Consider the following 7,169-nt stretch of genomic DNA (forward strand, 5'->3'; position numbering starts at 1 on the left):
GGATCCATTTCGAGAAGACGTTAAATGTGCAACCCTGGCTTCAAAATTGTATCTAGAAAGTGTACTGCTAAACTGCAAAGAACTAATAACTCCAAAATACTGAACCAAAATGGAAAATGAGTTCAAAGAAAAAAAAAAAATCGATTCACACTCCTGTAAAAGACGTTGGATTGATTGAAATGGATGTAACTCAACACTATTAGCGATACACAGGTATTCATTGAACATTCACTGGACACAGCCATCTTTACTCATTACGCTTGCACTGTTTTTCAAAGGCAACTGTCCATTGGACACAGCATTTTAAAATCTGTCACATATCTTTCATCATTGGGAAACGCACCTCGACATGGATTACTGCTACTGATATTCAGACTTGAGTTTGTGACAGCAAAACCATCCAAGCATGAGCAGCTGTATCGTCCAATTGTGTTGGTGCAGTTGGAATGGGGGCCGCATCTAGATGGCGTCTCATCACATTCATTAACATCTGAAAGAAAAAACAGTTTGAAGAATCATAAGTTACGAAAAGTCAAAACCAAAAGCATCTCATGTTCCATGTGATCGTTCGCTTTCATGTGTTTTGCTGCTTTTTTCACAAACTAGTGAGGAAACTGTTTTGATTACGTCCGTTTCCCCAAAACAGAACATCTGTCCAGCTGGACACAGAGAGACAGGAATTGTCATTCTAACCTGTGCAAGGATTTGTAGGACTGATAGGAAGGGCTGTGTTAGAAACCTCATAGCCACTGAAGCATGAGCAAGTGTAATTTCCAATGGTGTTGTTGCAGATTGAGTTTGGACCACACACTGACGATGTCTCATTGCATTCATCCACATCTTCAAAAGCGAATGAATGAATGAACGAATGAGTGAATGAAAGAAATATGCATGGATGAATGGATGGTTGGATTTTAAATGATATGTTACAAACATTCAAAACAAAAATCAACTCATATTTCACATGATTATTCATTTTCTCATAACTGTCTGCCTGTTCCTCAAATTAATGAGGAAATCAAATTTAAACGCCGTTACCCCTAGACTAAACATCTGTGTAGCTGAACACAGAAAGACTTGGAATTGTCATTCTAACCTGTGCAAGGATTTGTAGAGCTTATAGGGAGAGTTGTGTTGGAACCCTGATAGCCACTGATGCATGAGCAAGTGTAATTTCCAATGGTGTTGCTGCAGATTGAGTTTGGACCACACACTGACGATGTCTCACTGCATTCATCCACATCTTTAAAAGTGATTGAATGGATGAAAATGAAAAATGCATGGATGAATGAAAGCATGAATGGCTGGATTGATTAATGCATAACTTGAAGAAGGGATCCATTTCGGGAAGACGTTAAATGTGCAACCCTGGCTTCAAAATTGTATCTAGAAAGTGTACTGCTAAACTGCAAAGAACTAATAACTCCAAAATACTGAACCAAAATGGAAAATGAGTTCAAAGAAAAAAAAAAATCGATTCACACTCCTGTAAAAGACGTTGGATTGATTGAAATGGATGTAACTCAACACTATTAGCGATACACAGGTATTCATTGAACATTCACTGGACACAGCCATCTTTACTCATTACGCTTGCACTGTTTTTCAAAGGCAACTGTCCATTGGACACAGCATTTTAAAATCTGTCACATATCTTTCATCATTGGGAAACGCACCTCGACATGGATTACTGCTACTGATATTCAGACTTGAGTTTGTGACAGCAAAACCATCCAAGCATGAGCAGCTGTATCGTCCAATTGTGTTGGTGCAGTTGGAATGGGGGCCGCATCTAGATGGCGTCTCATCACATTCATTAACATCTGAAAGAAAAAACAGTTTGAAGAATCATAAGTTACTAAAAGTCAAAACCAAAAGCATCTCATGTTCCATGTGATCCTTCGCTTTCATGTGTTTTGCTGCTTTTTTCACAAACTAGTGAGGAAACTGTTTTGATTACGTCCGTTTCCCCAAAACAGAACATCTGTCCAGCTGGACACAGAGAGACAGGAATTGTCATTCTAACCTGTGCAAGGATTTGTAGGACTGATAGGAAGGGCTGTGTTAGAAACCTCATAGCCACTGAAGCATGAGCAAGTGTAATTTCCAATGGTGTTGTTGCAGATTGAGTTTGGACCACACACTGACGATGTCTCATTGCATTCATCCACATCTTCAAAAGCGAATGAATGAATGAACGAATGAGTGAATGAAAGAAATATGCATGGATGAATGGATGGTTGGATTTTGAATGATATGTTACAAACATTCAAAACAAAAATCAACTCATATTTCACATGATTATTCATTTTCTCATAACTGTCTGCCTGTTCCTCAAATTAATGAGGAAATCAAATTTAAACGCCGTTACCCCTAGACTAAACATCTGTGTAGCTGAACACAGAAAGACTTGGAATTGTCATTCTAACCTGTGCAAGGATTTGTAGAGCTTATAGGGAGAGTTGTGTTGGAACCCTGATAGCCACTGATGCATGAGCAAGTGTAATTTCCAATGGTGTTGCTGCAGATTGAGTTTGGACCACACACTGACGATGTCTCACTGCATTCATCCACATCTTTAAAAGTGATTGAATGGATGAAAATGAAAAATGCATGGATGAATGAAAGCATGAATGGCTGGATTGATTAATGCATAACTTGAAGAAGGGATCCATTTCGGGAAGACGTTAAATGTGCAACCCTGGCTTCAAAATTGTATCTAGAAAGTGTACTGCTAAACTGCAAAGAACTAATAACTCCAAAATACTGAACCAAAATGGAAAATGAGTTCAAAGAAAAAAAAAAATCGATTCACACTCCTGTAAAAGACGTTGGATTGATTGAAATGGATGTAACTCAACACTATTAGCGATACACAGGTATTCATTGAACATTCACTGGACACAGCCATCTTTACTCATTACGCTTGCACTGTTTTTCAAAGGCAACTGTCCATTGGACACAGCATTTTAAAATCTGTCACATATCTTTCATCATTGGGAAACGCACCTCGACATGGATTACTGCTACTGATATTCAGACTTGAGTTTGTGACAGCAAAACCATCCAAGCATGAGCAGCTGTATCGTCCAATTGTGTTGGTGCAGTTGGAATGGGGGCCGCATCTAGATGGCGTCTCATCACATTCATTAACATCTGAAAGAAAAAACAGTTTGAAGAATCATAAGTTACTAAAAGTCAAAACCAAAAGCATCTCATGTTCCATGTGATCCTTCGCTTTCATGTGTTTTGCTGCTTTTTTCACAAACTAGTGAGGAAACTGTTTTGATTACGTCCGTTTCCCCAAAACAGAACATCTGTCCAGCTGGACACAGAGAGACAGGAATTGTCATTCTAACCTGTGCAAGGATTTGTAGGACTGATAGGAAGGGCTGTGTTAGAAACCTCATAGCCACTGAAGCATGAGCAAGTGTAATTTCCAATGGTGTTGTTGCAGATTGAGTTTGGACCACACACTGACGATGTCTCATTGCATTCATCCACATCTTCAAAAGCGAATGAATGAATGAACGAATGAGTGAATGAAAGAAATATGCATGGATGAATGGATGGTTGGATTTTAAATGATATGTTACAAACATTCAAAAGAAATATCAACTCATATTTCACATGATTATTCATTTTCTCATAACTGTCTGCCTGTTCCTCAAATTAATGAGGAAATCAAATGTAAACGCCGTTACCCCTAGACTAAACATCTGTGTAGCTGAACACAGAAAGACTTGGAATTGTCATTCTAACCTGTGCAAGGGTTTGTAGAGCTTATAGGGAGAGTTGTGTTGGAAACCTCATAGCCACTGATGCATGAGCATGTGTAACTTCCGATGGTGTTGTTGCAGATTGAGTTTGGACCACACACTGACGATGTCTCATTGCATTCATCCACATCTTTAAAGCGAATGAATGGATGAAAATGAAAAATGCATGGATGAATGAAAGCATGAATGGCTGGATTGATTAATGCATAACTTGAAGAAGGGATCCATTTCGAGAAGACGTTAAATGTGCAACCCTGGCTTCAAAATTGTATCTAGAAAGTGTACTGCTAAACTGCAAAGAACTAATAACTCCAAAATACTGAACCAAAATGGAAAATGAGTTCAAAGAAAAAAAAAAAATCGATTCACACTCCTGTAAAAGACGTTGGATTGATTGAAATGGATGTAACTCAACACTATTAGCGATACACAGGTATTCATTGAACATTCACTGGACACAGCCATCTTTACTCATTACGCTTGCACTGTTTTTCAAAGGCAACTGTCCATTGGACACAGCATTTTAAAATCTGTCACATGTCTTTCATCATTGGGAAACGCACCTCGACATGGATTACTGCTACTGATATTCAGACTTGAGTTTGTGACAGCAAAACCATCCAAGCATGAGCAGCTGTATCGTCCAATTGTGTTGGTGCAGTTGGAATGGGGGCCGCATCTAGATGGCGTCTCATCACATTCATTAACATCTGAAAGAAAAAACAGTTTGAAGAATCATAAGTTACTAAAAGTCAAAACCAAAAGCATCTCATGTTCCATGTGATCGTTCGCTTTCATGTGTTTTGCTGCTTTTTTCACAAACTAGTGAGGAAACTGTTTTGATTACGTCCGTTTCCCCAAAACAGAACATCTGTCCAGCTGGACACAGAGAGACAGGAATTGTCATTCTAACCTGTGCAAGGATTTGTAGGACTGATAGGAAGGGCTGTGTTAGAAACCTCATAGCCACTGAAGCATGAGCAAGTGTAATTTCCAATGGTGTTGTTGCAGATTGAGTTTGGACCACACACTGACGATGTCTCATTGCATTCATCCACATCTTCAAAAGCGAATGAATGAATGAACGAATGAGTGAATGAAAGAAATATGCATGGATGAATGGATGGTTGGATTTTAAATGATATGTTACAAACATTCAAAACAAAAATCAACTCATATTTCACATGATTATTCATTTTCTCATAACTGTCTGCCTGTTCCTCAAATTAATGAGGAAATCAAATTTAAACGCCGTTACCCCTAGACTAAACATCTGTGTAGCTGAACACAGAAAGACTTGGAATTGTCATTCTAACCTGTGCAAGGATTTGTAGAGCTTATAGGGAGAGTTGTGTTGGAAACCTCATAGCCACTGATGCATGAGCATGTGTAACTTCCGATGGTGTTGTTGCAGATTGAGTTTGGACCACACACTGACGATGTCTCATTGCATTCATCCACATCTTTAAAAGCGAATGAATGGATGAAAATGAAAAATGCATGGATGAATGAAAGCATGAATGGCTGGATTGATTAATGCATAACTTGAAGAAGGGATCCATTTCGAGAAGACGTTAAATGTGCAACCCTGGCTTCAAAATTGTATCTAGAAAGTGTACTGCTAAACTGCAAAGAACTAATAACTCCAAAATACTGAACCAAAATGGAAAATGAGTTCAAAGAAAAAAAAAAAATCGATTCACACTCCTGTAAAAGACGTTGGATTGATTGAAATGGATGTAACTCAACACTATTAGCGATACACAGGTATTCATTGAACATTCACTGGACACAGCCATCTTTACTCATTACGCTTGCACTGTTTTTCAAAGGCAACTGTCCATTGGACACAGCATTTTAAAATCTGTCACATATCTTTCATCATTGGGAAACGCACCTCGACATGGATTACTGCTACTGATATTCAGACTTGAGTTTGTGACAGCAAAACCATCCAAGCATGAGCAGCTGTATCGTCCAATTGTGTTGGTGCAGTTGGAATGGGGGCCGCATCTAGATGGCGTCTCATCACATTCATTAACATCTGAAAGAAAAAACAGTTTGAAGAATCATAAGTTACGAAAAGTCAAAACCAAAAGCATCTCATGTTCCATGTGATCGTTCGCTTTCATGTGTTTTGCTGCTTTTTTCACAAACTAGTGAGGAAACTGTTTTGATTACGTCCGTTTCCCCAAAACAGAACATCTGTCCAGCTGGACACAGAGAGACAGGAATTGTCATTCTAACCTGTGCAAGGATTTGTAGGACTGATAGGAAGGGCTGTGTTAGAAACCTCATAGCCACTGAAGCATGAGCAAGTGTAATTTCCAATGGTGTTGTTGCAGATTGAGTTTGGACCACACACTGACGATGTCTCATTGCATTCATCCACATCTTCAAAAGCGAATGAATGAATGAACGAATGAGTGAATGAAAGAAATATGCATGGATGAATGGATGGTTGGATTTTAAATGATATGTTACAAACATTCAAAAGAAATATCAACTCATATTTCACATGATTATTCATTTTCTCATAACTGTCTGCCTGTTCCTCAAATTAATGAGGAAATCAAATGTAAACGCCGTTACCCCTAGACTAAACATCTGTGTAGCTGAACACAGAAAGACTTGGAATAACATTCTAACCTGTGCAAGGGTTTGTAGAGCTTATAGGGAGAGTTGTGTTGGAAACCTCATAGCCACTGATGCATGAGCATGTGTAACTTCCGATGGTGTTGTTGCAGATTGAGTTTGGACCACACACTGACGATGTCTCATTGCATTCATCCACATCTTTAAAAGCGAATGAATGGATGAAAATGAAAAATGCATGGATGAATGAAAGCATGAATGGCTGGTATGATTAATGCATAACTTGAAGAAGGGATCCATTTCGAGAAGACGTTAAATGTGCAACCCTGGCTTCAAAATTGTATCTAGAAAGTGTACTGCTAAACTGCAAAGAACTAATAACTCCAAAATACTGAACCAAAATGGAAAATGAGTTCAAAGAAAAAAAAAAAATCGATTCACACTCCTGTAAAAGACGTTGGATTGATTGAAATGGATGTAACTCAACACTATTAGCGATACACAGGTATTCATTGAACATTCACTGGACACAGCCATCTTTACTCATTACGCTTGCACTGTTTTTCAAAGGCAACTGTCCATTGGACACAGCATTTTAAAATCTGTCACATATCTTTCATCATTGGGAAACGCACCTCGACATGGATTACTGCTACTGATATTCAGACTTGAGTTTGTGACAGCAAAACCATCCAAGCATGAGCAGCTGTATCGTCCAATTGTGTTGGTGCAGTTGGAATGGGGGCCGCATCTAGATGGCGTCTCATCACATTCATTAACATCTGAAAGAAAAAA

The sequence above is a fragment of the Chanos chanos genome, chromosome 4, assembly GCF_902362185.1.
Source record: "Chanos chanos chromosome 4, fChaCha1.1, whole genome shotgun sequence".
NCBI classification, from domain to species: Eukaryota; Metazoa; Chordata; class Actinopteri; order Gonorynchiformes; family Chanidae; genus Chanos; species Chanos chanos.